Raw genomic sequence first — 20,412 nt, 5'->3', positions numbered from 1 at the left:
CTCCGCGCACACACACAGAAGTCATTAGAGAGGATGATGTCATCTGACGCCGTCTGGACAGGCTTCCTTTTCATGAACTCATGCATCCCCTCTCTCCCTGTCTCTCTCTCCTCCCGTCTCACTCACCGCTCCGTCTGTCTGTCTGTTGCCCCGAAGCATGACAGAGCATATGGAAAGTCACTTAGCTATTTTCACTGTGTCAGTCAAACACACACACACACACACACACACACACACACACACACACACACACACACACACACACACACACACACACAGGTAATCCGCCAGTAGAGGCAGTGGATGTCATGTTTCCTTATGTTGGATTTTGTCGTAAATAGAAGTATTTTTTTCCATCTTGATCATCAGTTGGGATTCCAAGGTTTTTCAACACTTTGTCCAAAAAACGAATGGCCAGATATAACACGCCAGTGAAACACATCACAAACAAAATACTAGTGAAAATATACTCTGCTGTTTGCCACATTATCGTGCAGAGGACAACAATCAAGTAAAACAAAACCACCATGTCATGATTTTAGAGACACAGGTTTTATACATTTGATGCTCACTAAATGAAAAGATGCTATTTTTTTTAAATGTATGTTCTTTATGTTATACTAATTAACTTTTTTAATTATTACGAAGTTGCTCCTACCTTCACATTATACTGCATTACTAGTGTATATAGGATGCAAAACGTGTCCAGATTGTTCCAGATTTAGATTAATTCATAAATTAACATAATAAATTATGCCAATTTTAGAACGTTTTATTTGTTAAAGTTGTTGCATGGCTGTATGTTTTTCGACATTAACATTTGACAATATTTTTCTGTGGTATTAAAAAACGGCGTTTGAAGATAAAAGTAAGCCAACAAAAAAGTATTAGTTTGCTTCTGGTATGAAAACTTAGACATCTAAAGTTTTGAACATTTTCACATCTAAAGCAACTTCAGCTGTTTCGGTTTTGCAGATTTAAACCAGCTGTGCTCAGCTAACTTGTGCAAGACCTCAGTGGGTATGCACCAGTATCCAGTAGTACTGGTCGGGGGTTACAACTACTCAGGCATCATGTCATGGATGGAATTTATCGTCACTGATTGATATTAAGACAAATCATCTAAAACCAGTTATTTAAAGGTATCAGGATACTCAGCACAGTCTGACCTGATTTTGATGTTTTTTTTAGATTCATTACTGAACACCCTTGCTTCCATCTGTACCGCCAAGCACAGCGGTTAAAGGTACTTAGCGGGACTTTAACATTAGTTTATCTTTTCATACAGTCACTCTACTGACTCTCACTTTAGGGGGGGGTGACACATTAAAACACCAAATTTGGTCGTGGCTTCCAGCATTCCTCATCCCGCTAGTCACCAAACATCTGGTAGACATACAGAGAATGGGAATCAACACACTGTTTCCAAATTTATCCGGAATGAGAGCCACAGAAAATAAATCGTAATTGAAGCCACTTTTTCTCGTAGAAGCTGACAAGCAAAGCCAATTTGCTCTCCGTGTCTCACACAACTTGAATGCTACCGAGTGCTTGATGTCTAATTTTTGAGGTTTTCCTTCAGTGAAAAAAGAGCAAATTAATGTGTCCAGAAGGTGTTTAGGCATGGGACATACTAAACCATAAGAGGAGTAAAAGGCGCAGGGGCAACCACATTACAAGCGGACATGTTTTCTCACTTCTCTCCAGCGGTACAGCCTCTAATGATGAAAACCGTTTTGGGGTTTTATTCGTCCAGATTTTGAGCTATCTGTCTCAGGGATTTATTTCTGCAACATCTGTGCTTGATCAGTTATGGGCAATGGAGAGCAAGGGAAATATGGTGTTTATGTTTTTTTTTTTAAAGCAAACATTGTTAGATTGAGAGGGAATTGGAGATTGGACAATTTCTGGGGATTCTGGGTTGGATGGAGCATTGTAGGATATCACGCTGTTGTCATTCACTGTTCATACTTAGAACTAATAAAGGTAATGCACTGTAATTCATTTGACCCTTGATAGCATGAGCCAGACCGTACAGGAAGTCAGATGACGGGTTATAAGAGGTTGTGGTGGATGGATGAGTCCAACAAATAAAGTACTTTCACCCAGGAGACTGGTGATGGTTTCGGAATAATGCAGAGAATTGGAGAAGAATTAGATGCAAATATCATGTCAGATTTGAAGGCTTTTTATATCTCAAACGGATTGAAAAGCATGTGACTGCTGAAATGGAGCCAAAAAAATCTCCCAGATCCCCTTAAGGTTTGGGCCGAGCCCCGAATGTCTACAAATGTCAACAAACCCAGACTATAAACTGAGACGACAAGGTTTAGGAACGAGACTGCTTTGATGTCATTGTCATCTGCCTTTTATCTTTCTGCATGCCAAGACAGCTATGTGAGGGACATTTATGGGCCCATTTACACTGTATTGTATGAAAGACGGGCGGTTCTAGTTCTCTCTTTGTTTTGTGTCTTGGGGTTGTTGCACTTTAATTGCCTTGTTAAATCACAGTTTACAGCTAATTTACTATCGTACCTAAAGAGCTGCAGTTACCACTAAATCATTTTGAGAAAAATGTGAGCGTGTGACAAACACATGCAACCACCCAAATGAGAGAATAATAGCTGTGAGCGACGTGTCGATACAGCCTCATGAGTCATTCAAGGAGACTTTTGCTTCCCCTCTGTTGTTACTGCATATGTCATCCCATTGTTTGTTTAGACTGTGTTGCCAAAAATACACAGAATGCATCAGCACATCTCTGTACTTTAACTTGGTATAACCCTCATAACCCTTGAGGATGTGGTTCATTCCATATACGGCTGTGAATGGAAATTTGGCGTGTACTACCCACCCAGTTCTCTGGCTTCAGGAACATGGGATTTAGCTGTTGCCAAGACAAAACACAACATCACACCCACTTGGTAGTCATTAAATCCCAAAAGATAAAACTAGTTGTTACTTGACTAGTATAATATATGTGGGCAATCAATGATAAATAAGAACTACCTTCACATATGCAATTGTTTTGTATGCTACGCTACTTAATGACTTCATTATTGCTTAAAATATAATGTATGAATGCCTTATATATCAGGTAGAAGACTTTTCTTTTGTTGCCATTGCTGGAATGTCTTATTGAGTATTGTGTATACGTGAATAGAAACAGAACACCTAATCCAATTACCCAGTCTTCAGAAAAAATTTGGGATTGTATGTTTTCCGCAAACCACAGAATATGTTGAACGGGGACGTTTCTGAACCAAAAATATGTTTCAAATCCGCCTCAAATCACACTTGCAGAAACGCACTATGCCACACCTTGTGTGTTGGTTAGCTTTAGATCACAAATCTATTGATAAGAGGAGAAAAACTACCAGCAACATGTAACGACTCAAACAGCGATTCCCTGGATAAAAGCCATATTTTATTGTATTATACTGTTCGATACCACAGAACTTTCCATAGCGGTTGCTCCACATGTTACATCACTTGCTCTACCCGTCGCTCGTTGTAATTCCCTGACCGGATGCAAAAACAAACACATTCAAAAACTTACACGGCCAAAACATTTTCTTGGCCTCCGTGCTGTAGCCACTCACTATATTTAACTCTCATGTACAAAAAAATGTGGACTGATTGCAGGAAGAGAAAACATTTGGCCCATATGTAACCACAGCCACCGAGTTAGCAGTTGTCATAGAAGCTAAACCAACCAAATGTGCTGAAGTAAAAGTTCCCCCGCATTATTGGAAAACTTCTTGCGAAAAACTTCTCATGAAGCAACTGTGGTTTTATAGTATACTTTTGTGTATATTTCTTCACGGTAAAAAAGACATATACGTATGTTGCAGCGGAAACGAGTGAAGAAATAATGAAAGGGCAGCGAGCACATGATGTGAGTAAGAGGAGAGGGAATCCCCTGTTTCCCTAGTTGACCTTTTAGCCTTAAGGTTTTGACTGTCTGACACTGAACACAATTATTACATATTGTGTATTTAAGTGTTGCACCTGAAAGATGCACCTTAAAAAAAGATGCACTTGAAAAAATAAGAAAAATATACACTGAAACATAAACAGAAAAAAGACAACATGTGTCTCATTGGACTAGTCTAAACTGTTGAGTTTTGATTTGTCTCAGCAATAAGATATTTAATTGCTGAAGTCTCGTCTTGCAAACATGTCACGTTTTACAAATAACATGGAAACAACATCAGATAAAAACTGCAAACACGGGAGTCTGACACTATTTGTTGGTCATGTGTTTCTGGGTCATTTGGGTGGATGTTCCACCCAAATGGGTGGAAGTTTCTCGGTTGTATGTAAAAAAAAGTAATAGTCAGCTATAAGAGATTGCTGCAATGCGAGACCTAGGAGCTAATGCAAATCAGAACTCACCAGTTCAGACTGGTCTGATGACACACTTGTCACATGTTGTCTTTTTTCTGTTTTGGTGTATATTTTCAGTGTGTTATAGTCAGGTTAGCGGAATGGGTTCCCTCTCCTTCTACTTCCATGAGCTCCGTGCCATTTCCTTACTTCAACTTCCAGAACCATATTTTCTCTACAACGGTGATAGACACATACAGTATATGTGTCTATCACCGTTCTCTATATTTAAAAAATCTAAATATAGAGAAAGTTGAAAGTGAAAACTCGTGATTTTAAGAAGTTAAATTACGAATGGGAGAATGTAGTGAAACATAGTCCTTGTAGAACTGAATGTAGATACTTTTCCAGCAAGGTGGATGATGAATTATGATTGAAAATGATATTCCATTCCATTCTCCAAACCGCTTATCCTATTTAGGGTCGCGGGCAACGGGCAATTTTTATAGCCTCTAATTAACCTAAGCGGAGGAAGCTGGAGAACCTGGAGGGAACCCATGTTATCACAGGGAGAACGTGCAAACTCCACACAGAAGGACCGCTCGGGATCAGGAATCGAACCCTGACCCCTCTTGTGAGGTGACAGTGCTAGCCACTACCCCACCGTGCAGCACTGGAAAATATATTAAAAATTTAATGACAAATAAGTAACATTTTAGAGCCTTTGAAAATGTATTTTGTAATTCTAATTAAAAATAATATTCTTTTGTAATATTTATCAATAATATAGTGCGACCAAATTTTACACTGGCATATGGAGTGATAATTCTATAAGTTCTTTAGAAATAGCTTTTGTGTTGATTTCGGCGGTCCCTGTGGAGGAAAGCACCAGAATCCCTTTAGTAAACTTCTCAGTTTACTGCAACAGGGTCTGAGAGTCTGACCGCCATGGTCCTGGTTCGGACTCTCTTCCCTGCGGTGGGCCCAACAAAACAGCCTTGGCCTCCAGCAGCGAGGTGTCAATGTTGGCTCCCAACAGGGACAAGCGGAGCAGTGAGGTAAAACACTGCTCCTGGAGCTAGAAGTTCACCAAATCATTAGGATTCATCCTCTGAGGAACATGAATGTATGTACAAAAGTAATGGCGATCCATCCAATAATTGCTGAGAAATTACAATATGGGCCATTTGGTCACTTTCACAAATGTTATAAATGTAACCTGAGAGTGCATCCACAATAAGGTGGTTCAATTTGTCAATGCATCTTTTTCTCACCATTTTAGCCTTAAGAAGCAGACGTTTAACAGAAACAGAACCAGTCCAGGTTTTGACATATCACATCAGACGACAGCACATGCCTCTTAGGAGTAAAACAGGAAGTGAATCAAGGGGCCGAGATAGTCACTTCCTGACATCCCAGCAGAGACTGAGAACGAAGGTTATCTTATTTGTTTTGGACATTCTTTGGAGTGTGGTATGTTGGAAAACATTGAAAAGAATGGTATTGTGGTCGTAGGTGAAGCGCAGGATCGGACTCAAGTCTAGGTGCCAGCACGTAGAAGGTTTTCTTCCGGGTAGGGTAGCCGATGAGGTATTGCATTGCGTGTATTTCATTGGTTTGGGCACCACTTCATCCATAGTGCATGTTTGCTGTGTTTTCTTGTTCAATATAAGGGCATGCTGGTCATTATCGTTTTGCGACAATGCCGTCAGTGGAACACACTGATGAGTAATGAATGAAGTACCCCATTGGTATTGGTGTCACTTAAAGGACTGACTACCAGACCAATCAGTGATCATGTATCTCCAATTTTCTAAACCTTCTTTTAGTCTTTACTAGTTCTTGTGGTATGTCCAAAGGAACACAGTCATCATAGACAGCATTCCTATTAAAAGAAGAAAGGGAAGTTCAAGTGGGCTGTGTGTTGTTGATAACAACACAGTCGTGAGGGGGAAAGCTGCTGCTGTGACCGGTAAATGCATCATCTCACAGTAAAATATTTTGTTGAAATGACACATTCATTCTTGATAACAGCGACAGATGCTTTCCATGACAAAGAATGACCTGAGCGAACTGGAGCATTATTCATGCTGCTGAGTTCACCCCAACAGCCCACTGTGTGGCAAGAGTTTCCAAATTATGAAAGTTTATCACTCTTAATAGAAAGTGAAACTACAAAAACATTCAATTTGTGAATTGAAATGGAATCAAATCAAACATTTTTTTGTCATAATCAAAACAAAACTGAAGTATTAACCAAATTAATAAAACAAATATTAACTTAAATGATTAAAATTGGCTAAAACAAACAAAAATAGATTTGACATTGTTATAATACATGCCAAAATAGTAAATGACCCCTGCACCAACTAAGGAAAACTAATGTAGATGTATTTACAGCTGACCAGCTCTATATTAAGAGAATATATCATACTCATGAACCTATTGTATTTGTTATAATGCCCTATAAACATATCTGTCACAGACTTTCAAAACTAGATTGGGCATATGTGATACAATATTTCTTCCTCCTCTCTGACATTCATCCAACTGGTGGCGCCATAGGCGACACTTTCAGGCTGGCCGAGACCATAGTTTACTTTGACCAGCCAATGGTCTCACATGCAGCTCCCCACTGAGTGACAGGCTTTTCACAATGCATTTATCCTTAGGCTATTTCCTGAAATACATTGTTGTTTTGATGATTTATGGACAGACGATAGCCATGTATTGTATGTATTCTGAAACTAAGCCAGTCTATGATAAGGCCACGTGTATCTCATGCTAAATCCTACATCCTTGACAGGATTCTCCACCTGTTGAATATCCCTCTGAACTCTTATAATTATTAGGAGGCATTAATGCAGAGTTTTCATCTTCAGATTTGGCCCCCCGTTTTGTTCACACTTATTGTAACTCATATTTTGTCATGCAGGTGCAACGTGAGCTGCCATTTCAGCATGAAAAGTAAGTGCTGCAGCTGAAATGTTGATCCAGTTAAGAAGTAGTCTGATCCTTTACATCAGTAAAAGTACTAATACCACACATTAAAAATACTCCCGACTTGGAAACATCTGTGTCACGGAAGCGTAGCACCCACCCACAGCTCCCCCTCAGCTAAACACGGTTAGCCCCATCAGCACTGTTAACATACGTTGCACCTGTTAGCACAGTTAGCTTCGAGCTGCCAGCTCAGCCGTCCTAGTGTTGAGAGCCGTGTGGAGGCAATAGATATGCTCCGAAACATTGTAACTGTTGTCAGCAAAAGTACAAATTATAATTTTTCCTGTCAGTGTTTTATTATGATATATGATGTTTCTGATTTTGGCTTTGCGGCGATGTATTTTCCAGCTGATCCAAGAGGCTTTTTAATTAGTTTATTTAACTTGAGACGTTGGAGAATTCAACTAATAAAGGAGCACTTCATCCTGTCAGAATTCCTAACTTTATTACATAATCTTTCCCTTGCTCTGAGCAGAACCATGCTGGAAGACGGCCGTGTGTAAGCAACAGAATGTACCGTACGATCTCTTATGGTGAACCACAAAGTAGGAGTTGAAAGGAAAGAGGAATGGAAACTCTACTGTTTGGCCTGTGTTAACCTGCATGTGGTTAGAGTGAGTAAGTGGGTGAGGTTATGGTGAACCAGACCAAAAGTACAGACAGAAAATTGGCACATGCATTTGTGAACACACTTGCATTAATCGAGACATGCACACTTACATAACCTGGCCAGTTCTTGCTGACCCCCCCCCCCCCCCCATAAAACCAGACAAAACACAAAGAGTTCGAAACTCCTCCCGTACCTGCCCCATAACAAGCATACATCTAGATAAGGCCTGTAGTGATTTCACAGATAACACACACTGGACTTGGCATCTTGGCCCCGATCTGGACTTGGCCTAGATCCACACAGCCCTTCCTTGGATTGCCATGGTGTATGCACAAAACAAGCAGCACAAACATTTCCAGGAACCATTTGAGCATGTGCAAGTGATGGAGAATGTGAACATAAATGCACTAAAGGAAGTTGTATTTCTTGGGTTGGGTAGTTTGGGCACGGAGACCAAGTCCCGGGGCCCTGTGTTTGTGTCCCTTGTGAAACCAAAAGTCAGTTCTTTTGACCTAAACCATTCAATATTTGAAAATTAACCCTGACAAGACTGAACTCCTTTTCCTTCCGCTCTCACTCAGAAGGCGGCACAGGTTCTCGTCCAGGCTCTGATCATCTCGCGCCTTGACTACTATAACTCCCTCCTGGCAGGCCCACCTGCTAATGCCATTCAACCTTTACAGATCATCCAGAATGCAGCAGCTTGACTTGTCTTTAACCTCCCGAAATTCACCCACACTACCCCGCTCCTCTGCGCCCTTCACTGGTTCCCAGTGGCTGCCTGCATCCGCTTCAAAACATTGGTACTTGCGTACCGTGCTACGAGCAGATCGGGTCCAATCTACATCCAGGACATGGTAAAATTGTACATCCCAGCTTGTTTGCTCCACTCGGCTTCTGCCAATCGGCTTGTATCTCCGTCACTGCGTGCTAAACACTCAACAAAGTCACGACTATTTGTTGTCCTGGCTCCTCAATGGTGGAATGAGCTCCCCATTGACATCAGGACAGCAGAAAGTCTTTACATCTTCCGTCGCAAACTACATTTTTCTTATTCTTGGTTGAATGCACTTATTCTTGTTGTTCTGAGGTTTGCACTCATGGTTGAATTCACTCCCCATTCATATCAGGACAGCAGAAAGTTGCTTTGGATAAAAGCGTCAGCTAAATGAAATGTAATGTGATAATGTGTAAAAGATTTAAGATCTAGACCCAAAGACCAATGGTTCTGTTGAGGAGGCCTCTGTTTGGTCTTTTCTCTCCTCACCGTTGGTTTTCCCACAAAGCAGAAATGCTTTCAATATAAATCAATGTATCGCACACCATGTGCTCACTTACCTCCACCCCACCCTTTCCTCCCTACCTGCAAAAGAGAGTGACTCACCGTCTGTTTTCACCACATTTTCACCACCCATGAGTCTGTTTTTCAGCCCAGCACCCTCATCTCCCGTAACTTTGATAACATGGTCTTGCAAAAAGACAAAACAAATAGTCTGGAGCTCTTGGACCCAGTGGGCCCAGGTAAACAAACATACAAGTACATCCGTATTACGTAAGAGAACTTTCCACTGAAGACGCTTATTCATTCACCTCTAACCCAACCCTATTCCTCACCTAATGACACATCTAACCCTAACCACAGGAGGGGGAAAGGGCACTTTATTAAATGGTCTCAGTATGTAATTAAGGGCATCATTTCAATGAACCAAATCACATGAAAAAAGTGCAGTTAATGATTTAATGTGAAGTGCTAAAGAGCTTGGTCATGGAGTGGATGTGTTTGTGGTTGGAGGTACAGAAATACAGAAATACAGACAGATGACAAATCAAAAGACAAAGTCTGAAGTGTGTTTGTAACATGTCGGTCATGTTGGCTCATATCTATATCTTAATCTGAAGGTGTTGGCTAATTTGTGGTCATTGCTCAGACATGTTATTTTATCAAACAAATGTATTACCAGGCACAATTGAAATGGGACATTTTCTTTTTTTTTTTCCACAGAGAACCAACTTCCAACATTACAAAGATGTCAGATTCATATTTTTTGATATCCACCTCCCCTCTCACATTAAGGAACCAGGAGATGTGGTTATAACTGAGTCAAACAATGTGTCTGTGTATATGTTTGTGTTTACACAAGTGCACACTGGAAGTTAAAAGCCGTTGGATGAGCAGCATTCTCCCAAAAGATACTCCCTCATTTGGCTTATTTATTTTTCGTCACTGACTCCACCTTCGAGCTCCACCACAGCACGGCTGCTGCTGTTGTGTCTCCCGGTGACTCGTAACAGTGTTACATAAGTGGACCTGATTAGACAAAAGACTCTCTAGCTCAGGGGTCTCAAACTCAATTCGGCTTGGGGCCACCGTTGGTATTGTGATCTCATCGGAGGGCCACACAGAAAGCGCAATATTTGTTTTGTGTAGATTTATTTTTATTTGGAAATGTCGGTAGACACATAACATGACAAACATGCATTTCAACTGACACTTCCATCTTTTTCTTGACATATACAAACATACAACATACCCACCCCACCCACCCCTCCCACTGTACACCCACCTAGAGTATAGGAAAATAAATACATAAAAATAAATAAAAAGAGGTCACCTCATTTCACCTCATTTCACCGAGCCAGACGTCTGCACACATACACGCACCTAAACACACATATCTCTGGTACATCTGAACGTACACACACCTGCTTCACTCTGCACATCAAACAGTCATCACATCACACAATCATTCCCACAAACTGGTTGGCAGCAGTTCTGGCCAGTAGGCAGAAACCAGAGCGCCCAAATTATCGCCTATCCAACAATCAGATTGAACATGAATAAAAGAAAAAAAAAAAATATATATTTTTTTTCTTTATAAAATATATATTTTTTTTTACATTCAAAACATATTTTCGTCATAAAAAAGGCAACCAGCAGTTTCTATATATTTTTATAATAGTTGTTAACAGTGCAAATATATTTTATTTTTTTAAATAACTTATTGAAACTGCACCGAACCAACAAATGCAAAACCTGAATACATTTGTACTTTATTCTATTTCTTGCCAGACACCTGGCAGCGCTTCTGCTCACACAGCTGAGCCACATTGACCCTAAACCAGATCACATTGACCCTGAACCAGGTCACAGTGAAACCCTGAACCAGGTCACAGTGAAACCCTGATCCAGGTCACAGTGAAACCCTGATCCAGGTCACAGTGAAACCCTGATCCAGGTCACAGTGAAACCCTGATCCAGGTCACAGTGAAACCCTGATCCAGGTCACAGTGAAACCCTGATCCAGGTCATAGTGAAACCCTGACCCAGGTCACAGTAAAAACCTTGAGTACATCACTAAGCCTGGACCTGTACTTGCATTTATTAAAGTTCATAGTCGAGAAAGTTTTCTCACAGATATGTGCTTCCAAAAAGGTACATTACCCGACTGATCATTTTTGTCTGCTCAGGGAAGGATGGAGGCAATTCTCTCATAAATGGTCCAGTCATGTCTGGTTTTCCTTGTGCCTCTGAATTTAGCTTTTAGATCACTGTTGCAAGTCAATAAGTTCCATTTGCAACATACTCGGGACTAAGAAATGACTTCATACTCCAGATCATGCTTCATGGGGTGTGTGCACATGAAACATTAATATTACAACAGTTTTTGTTTTCAAACAAAATATTTACTATATATTTGAGTCAAAATATGTTTTATAGAAAAACAAACTATTTACAATGTTTACACAATGTGCATGTTTCAGTTTAATTTTTTCAAGAACAGTTTTCAGAACAAGAACAACATATGTACTCTGTATCTATGTGTGTACTATGCACTCTGTATGTGTGTATGTGTGTACTGTGTACTCTTTACCAGCGCATGGTCGTGTGTCGAGTAGCAACAGCTGAGCGGAGCAGAGCTGCCATCTCTCTGTGGACAGTGTTAATTGTTTTAGTACACTGCAAGTGTGTTGTTTGTCTGAATAAAAACCAGTGAATCTTTGCAGCGTATGTGGGTGGGTAGGTCGTTAGGGATTTCCTGAGTGTTCATTGGGTAGTTTCACACACAAATATACGAATATCTTTACACTGCTTAAATACTTCAACAAACCGCTTATAAAAACAGAAACAGATCAGTCAGTTCTGATGGGGTTTTGTTTTGTTCACTTTAAGCTCCGTTAGCTGCTAGCTCCGTTAGCTGTTAGCTCCGTTAGCTGTTAGCTCTGTTAGCTGTTAGTTCTGTTCACTGTTAGATCTGTTCGCTGGTAGATCCGTTCGCTGTTAGCTCCGTTAGCTGTTAGCTCTGTTCGCTGTTAGCTTTGTTAGCTGTTAGCTCTGTTTGCGTGCCATATTAGTCAGTAGTCAAAAACTATTAAGCTGATGTGTCCAGCAGTATGCACGGGTTTACCTTTGGGGTGACTGTGGCTCAGTGGGGAGCATGGTCATCCTTCAATCAGAGAAGCGGCAGTGCAAATTTAGATTTTTTTTTAGAACCAGAATTTATCTCAGAGTAGGAAAAAGATCTCTTAGAACACCACTTTTGGGGCATCATGTAGAGGAACAATGTGGAAAATACACTTTTTTGGAGGCACCAAACTGAATATTATTGAATATTCCAACTGGACCATAGCTTAACTTTGAATTACATGTTTATGAAAAATGTAATACAAATACAAAACCATAAACGCCACAGACTTGCATACGCCTCCCGGCAGTGACTCACTCCTCACAGGACCATGACCAACATGCCCCTTCACCCTCAGTCAGCTTTCCCCCGCTGGGTTTCCCATCTCCCCCTGCGCACCGACCGCTGAAGGTTCAACCCCTCCAGAGTTGTCATTGCAAGTCGAGGCTCGACCCAGAGCACATTCTTCCACTCGCTCCATTCACAGTTTGGCTCGACAAAAACGCTGCACACTTCCAGTAAAGTGATAGCTTTACGACAATCACGAAAGAGCAGTGGACAGCGACTCGGAACAAAAGGGGCACAGATTCGGCTGCTGCTGGTTGTAGGATATGTGTTAGCATCGTCACTCAGGGGCATGCTCGTTCCCCCAAGGCCTGACGTGGAAAAACTGTGTGGAGCTGCATTTATTTTTAAAATCTTACTCATTTTTTCCCATGCAGGGCTTTTCTTTAGGAGGATCCCTCTGTGACCTTATAACCACTTCCTGCTCCCTTGACGATCCATATGAGCAACACACGGACAGACAAAGAGAAGGAAGAGATGAGGGGGGAAAAAGTATGTGAAGCACCAGAAATCAAATCCAGCTGTGTGTGTGTGTGTGTGTGTGTGTGTGTGTGTGTGTGTGTGTGTGTGTGTGTGTGTGTGTGTGTGTGTGTGTGTGTGTGCGTGCGTGTGTGTTTGTGTGGTGTGTGTCCGCCCTCCCCTCTTCATTCTACTGTCAGCGACTGGACGACAAACATTACGAGTATATTAATATGTAATATGGACTTCATTATACATCTAATATACTAATATGAAGCCTCTGTCAAAATAACAAAACATATTTCCTTTAACTACTTTAGAGAAACAGAATTCAAAAACGTTTTTGAAGTCATGCTTTCAGTTAAAGCTGCGATGAGGATGTTCGCTCAGGTCGGTGGACGGAGCTTGGTTTTGGCTCACAAACTTTTAAATTTTACAGTGAAACAGTAACTAAAAATAAGTTTCAAAAAACATCTGAGAAATCGTTTGACACTTTGATCGGAGTTCACGGGCTGTGATTGATAGCTGCTTTATACAATCCTCGACTGAGATTGAGCAAAAACGCCAAAAAGTTATTTTTTTTATAAAGTTACAAATTGCAGCTTTAAAGGGAAACTTTCTGAACGTTCTTCTTTTTTTAATCAAGATGTGTGCTCAAGATTTCCTGGGAGCTTCCTACATAACTTGCACTTAATTTGATCTGGCAAGTGAAATGAATTGTAGGTAAACGGTAGAAATGTTTTGGGTCATTGGGGTGCGGAGAGCCGCTCAATAACGTCCTTAAAATGTAGAGTAGAAGGATGGGTGATGAGGACGTGGGTCACAGCATGATGTAAAGATGAGTCAGAAACATGGCGTGTCTAATTTAATGTCTTCTCCATGCTTTAACATGACAAATGATGTCTGACGAATCTGACTCATCATCTGCTGTGAAGGAAAACACGCTTTATTTTACATTTAGGTTGTTAGCTGATACACGTTTGCAAGAACCCATCCTTAAACTCCAGTTCATGCTAGGTGTGATGGGAAATGACTAAACATGCGCCTGCACTCGGCCCTTTGAATCACTAACATGGCTCACAATCCAGTTAAATGATTGAATTCCAACATGTTTTTTCACAGAATTATGGTTCGTATCCATAATTCGTCCCCGCCAAACACAGACCCCCTCAGGAAATTCTAACTAGATAGCTATCTGAATATATTTTTTAATATTTTTAGATTTGTCTTTTTTCACTATCATGATTTTATTATTGTATGCTTTTATTATTGTATTATTAAGTGAAGACTCTGACACGAGAGACAACAGGTAAATGCCTAAATAAAACAGGGAATTAGACAAATAAAATAAAACAAAAGTTTGTGGGTTCTCAGTTTGACATCAACAGCAGCTTTCCTGAGTGTAATGTGATTTCTGATAGAAGCTGCCAGAACATCATATATTTGCATGCGTATGGATGATGACAATCACAGAGCGTGCAGTATATATTAAACAAACATGTGCAATTTAAATACAGATGTATATTTGACACTATGAAGCTTATTCAAGTGTGCGTTCCAAACAAGGAATGTTCCAACAATAGACTGAATGTGGTTAGAGAGGAGGAAGATGAGTGGCCTGGTGGTTTGGGGGTGATTAGTAACAGGAAGTAGCTCATGGATAATGAAAGTTACACACAGGAGAAAATATGTGTGTTCTATTTATGAGAAATGTCTGGAATTTAGAACATTTTGAGCACTCATAATGACTTAATGTAGTCAGTGAAGGTTTGATCTCACTTTCCTTGAGTTATTGTGGATTGTGTAAGGGTGGGATTTTTGAAATGATGCAACTCTGCGATTCATAAAACATGTTTGTGCAGTGCTGTCTGTAACAATAGTCTGTTTTATATATATATATATATATATATATATATATATATATATATATATATATATATATATATATATATATATATATATTTTTAAATAGAATAAAATACATTATTAGGTAAGCATCATCTGTAGGTGGAGTGGGAATGTGAACACCTTGAACACTAAGGGTCGTAAAAGTATGTGCGACAAAATAATCTCATAATCCAGCTAAATTGTCAAGATTGTCTCATGGTCTTCATCAGGAGGTTTGACTTGATTCACACATACTGTTGCCAAGGCTTCCATGATCATCAATCTGGTTATATTGATGGCATTACAGACTTCTGCAAATCATTCAAATGTTAATGTTATGGCTTGTTAGCGCCTCTCTTTGGTATCATATGGTAACTACACAACTATCACTGTGAGCCAGTCAATCAGAATGCGATCTATTTCAAGTCTGTCTGATGTGACAGTCAAACCGAGGCTCTAACAAGAGTGCGTGCTAATAAATATGCAACCACGAAAATACAACACAGCATCACGTATGCATCTACTTGTCATATATAATGTATTTTATCACGAACGCGGCATGGGCGGCGCCGTGGCTTAGTTGGTTAAAGCGCCTGTCTAGTAAACAGGAGATCCTGGGTTCGAATCCCAGCGGTGCCTTTTGTTCAAACAGGAAGATTATATATCGCAGTGCTTTGTATTCATATTTCATATTTCAACCATTTCATCCATGTTGTATGGACGTTTGTTAACGACTTTTTACCTACAGAATGTATGTGAGCGAATATTCACTAACCATTCAAGAATTTATACAGCTACTAGAATAACTGTAAATTCCGTGTTCAAGCAAAATTATGGCAAAATTCGCTGCGAGCAGGGTTCGAACCTGCGCGGGAAGATCCCATTGGATTTCAAGTCCAACGCCTTAACCACTCGGCCATCGCAGCCAGTGATTACAACGAAACATTCGTTTTGATTTTCAATTTACAAGTGACACGTATAGCGAAAAACGAAAACTGCAGAATGGTCACCTAAGAATGGTCACTGATGTTCTAATCTAGGGCAACAAAAAACTGAAGGAATATGCTGTGAATCGACAGTTTATTCCCTTTTATTTGCTCGGCATTGTGAAGCAAAACACAAATGGTGATTCTAAACAGTTTACTTTTAAGACACAAAAACATAATGATCTTATAGAATGTGATGAAACTACCCAACATTATATAAATAAATTAAAAGAACCTCAAACTAAGGACCCACAACTCTGCCCATCCCAATATTAAAATAATTTTCTTTGAAATGATAAACTATGATAAACCCAATGTACACCAGAGAGACCTCACACGATGAATAACAGTATATTATACTTACATCAAAGGTGTACTTTGATGCAAAACAGAGACACTGTGTGAACTCATACCACTATATGGGCTTTATTAGAGACACAACCAAAATACTGTACTTTCCCAAACTCCTTTTTCTAGGGCCGACACAAAATTTAAAGTACTATTCAATAAAATGCCCTTAATTGCTGGCAATAAATGTATTACCATGACATGCAAGAATGATGACCCAAGCTCCACTTCCATGTGGGTTGAGTAGTCTCATACATGAACACAACCATGAAAAAATGATGTATCATTTACAAGGTATCCCAACTCTTCTTGAGTATTTAAGTGACTTTAGGAAATATATGTCCACAATGCCTCTCTTTAGTAAGGCATCAATAAGACATAGCCATGACAATTCAAATGATATGTATTTTCAGATGCGCTTGGTTTAAATACTCATGGACATCTCTGAGCCACACCCAGTTTGTTGCTAAGTTGATGTGTAGGAGAAGTGTGTTGTATATTGGTACAAAGATCAGTGATTCATCAGCTGATTGGCACTCCCTCAGAGTGTTTCCATAGATGCCTATATCATGCAGTGGGCTGTTCATGTTTTCTCTATATTTAGAATGTATATCTATATTATGTAGAATCTATATTGGAGTCGACTGAGCTTATTCGGCTCATAGGATAGATTATATATTATGTTTTATCAAACTGTGAATGTATTTGAAGTATAATGAAGTAAGCATAAAGTATTTCTGAATGTTACATTTAAGTGTACTCCAAAAGATTTAATGCATGAATGACTAGATACAAATGTAATTCTATTCTATTCAAAGTGATCAATAGGCATTACATTATCTGGATATTTCAGCACACATAAATATAACGATCATCATTATCGTTAAACTGCTTGAAGATTCAAATCCTGATGCTAAAATTGTATCATACACTCCAGCACTGATGGACTCACAGTTCAAGAAGAAAATGCAGCAGAAGTGTCGTCTTGGATGCCCCTATGTTAAGTAAAACATCATAGTGTGCCTTCTACAGAGGCCCAATGTGCAAGAAAATATAGGAAATATGGTTAAGTATAGGAAGTATAGAAAATATAGCAAAGTGTCCTTCAAGTGGAGAAAACCTGATGAAGTACCCCCTAGGCCAGTGTTTTTCAACCTTTTTTGCAATAAAACAAATCCTGCGGCACAACAATAACCAAAAAAGTTACAAAAGTCACATTGTAGCATAATACAGGATATATGCTGACAATTTGTCTCTTGATTTTTTAATACTTACTCAGTGTGTAACATGGGCCTGTTTGGATGAACACAGAGCTGATATCCGCAAAAACTCAAAGCTTTCTTCAACAGCTCTCAGTCTCTCTGTTTTTAGTTTGTATAGCAGCCATTCTTTAAAAAAGCTCATCTCACACAGATATGTTGTGGAAAATAGGAGCAATGTTGAAATTGCTCTGTTTGCAAGAATGGGGCAACAGTCAACCAGAAACTGCCCAAAGATAGATCAGCAAAGCTCAGCTTTAAACCACGGTCCTGTCTCAGCTCAGTTAGTTCCTCCTGCTCGTGCAAAGTCATGTCCTTTCCCAAAGTTGTTGTCCCTATCCCAATCAGGCATTCAGTGGAGGTTGAGGGGAAATAAAAAACAACTTCTCCTCCAGAGTTTGTAAGTGTCTCCCTATTATCTCACACAGTGCAGCAGTGTTGACATCATCGTGTCATTTCTGGGTGAGGGGGAACATGTCAAGATTGGCACTTTCAACGTGTTGTTGCCAGAGGTGCACTTTTGAACGAGTTATTTTGTCTGTGCTAGTGAGCACGTTTTCATTTCGGCCTTGCATTTGTCTTTTCATTTCATTCAGGTGCTGAAATATATCCACCATGTGTGCCAGCTTTGCACATCATTCATCACTGGCGAGCAGCTTCATCGCACCTCTCAGCAGTCAAAAACACTTTTAGTTCGTCCCGCAGCTCATACACACAGGCCAGCACTGTGCCGCGCGACAACCATCGGACGCAGTAGGGCTTTATGCTCCACTCCCATTTCCTCACATGAAGATGCAAATATGCGACTTTTCAGATGTCTTGTCTTTACGAAGTTAACCATGCGCACGACATCACAGGAGTTAGGTCTGCTGGTAAAGTCTTGGCGACGAGCGCCTTGCGGTTAAAAAAACAGTCTCGCTTTCACTCTGCTAATGAAGCCTTTAATGCGCCCAACCATAGCTGCTGCTCCATCAGTGCAGATCTCATAAAAGTTACCCGTGTCTCAATTTGTGTGCGCACTAGAGTGGCCTTCTAGTGGAGAAAACATTATGAAGTACCCTCTAGGCTAGGGTGGCCTTCTAGTTAAGAAAACATTATGAAGTACCCTCTAGGCTAGGGTGGCCTTCTAGTTAAGAAAACATTATGAAGTGCCCTCTAGGCTAGAGTGGCCTGGAGAAAACATTATGAAGTATCCTCTAGGCTAGGGTGGCCTGGAGAAAACATTATGAAGCTTCCTCTAGGCTAGGGTGGCCTTCTAGTGGAGAAAACATTATGAAGTGTTTGAGTCTGCCACTTTACTGCAGATCTGTGAACATATAGCATGTTTGACTTTTACTGACCAGGGATATTTCTTATCACTGATTCACATGATTTAATACACTTGAGAAAAGGCACCTGCCAGGACAAATCCTCATACATTAGAAATTTGTGTTATAATAGTCAGTTTTCTGAAGTTCTTAAAGTTTAGGCCCAAGACCAATGACACAGTGATCAGTCATGACGCCTTTGAATCAATCAATTGTGTCATTAAATTCATGTCAGCAAAGTGCACAGCACACACATGCAGTGATGAAACAAGTGGCCAAATACAACACACATAAGTAAATTGTCTGCTAGTCCCCTTGGCATAATATACTAGCTGCACGTGCCCGACTCCACCTGCAGATGAATCACAGACTTCCTGACTGACAGGAAGCAGCACGTGAAGCTGGGGAAACACGTCTCAGGCTCTCGGACCATCACCACCGGTTCACCCCAAGGCTGCGTTCTTTTCCCTCTGCTCTTCCCTGTACACCAACAGCTGCACCTCCAGTCACCAGTCCGTCAAGCTCCTGAAGTTCGCGGATGACACCACCCTCATTGGACTCATCTCTGGTGGGGACGAGTCCGCCGACAGGCTGGAGACTGACCACCTGGTGACCTGCGGCAGCCAGAACAACCTGGAGCTCAACGCTCTGAAGACAGTGGAGATGGTTGTGGACTTCAGAAAGAACGCAGCCCCACCCGCCCCTCTCACCCTGTGTGACTCCCCCGTCGACACTGTGGAGTCCTTCCGCTTCCTGGGCTCTATCATTTCGACCTCAAGTGGGAGCTGAACATCAGCTCCATCACTAAGAAGGCCCAGCAGAGGATGTTCTTCCTGAGGCAGCTGAGGAAATTCAACCTGCCAAAGAAAATGATGGTGCAGTTCTACACTGCCATTGTTGAGTCCATCCTCTGCTCCTCCATCACCGTCTGGCATGCTGCAGCCACTGCCAAGGACAAGGCCAGGCTGCAGCGCATCATTCGCTCTGCGGAGAGGGTGATTGGCTGCAATTTGCCATCCCTCCAGGTCTTGTCCACTTCCAGGACACTGAAGCGGGCAAGAAAGATCGCAGCTGACCGCTCTCGCCCTGGACACAACCTGTTCGTGCCCCTCTCCTCTGGCAGGAGGTTGAGGTCCATCAGGACTAAGACCTCACGCCACACTAACAGTTTCTTCCCTTCGGCAGTCGGGCTCATCAATAGAGCCCACTGACTGACTCTACCATCACAGGACTATTCTCGGACAATTCTTTCGGACCATTTATTTTTATTTTTATTCCTTTCTCTCCTCCGTCACTCCACTGCACACTTCATATTTAAACACTCATGCCACATACACTTAACTTTAACTTTAACACACACGTCACTTTAACATACACTTATATTAATGTTATCTGTTGTCTGAGCACTTTATCCTTATCTGATTTAGACATCATTGCACTGTTGGTGTCGTTGATTGTTGTTTGTCTCGTCTA

This window comes from Taurulus bubalis (assembly GCF_910589615.1).
Source record: "Taurulus bubalis genome assembly, chromosome: 3".
NCBI classification, from domain to species: domain Eukaryota; kingdom Metazoa; phylum Chordata; class Actinopteri; order Perciformes; family Cottidae; genus Taurulus; species Taurulus bubalis.
This window is presented reverse-complemented; position numbering follows the sequence as displayed.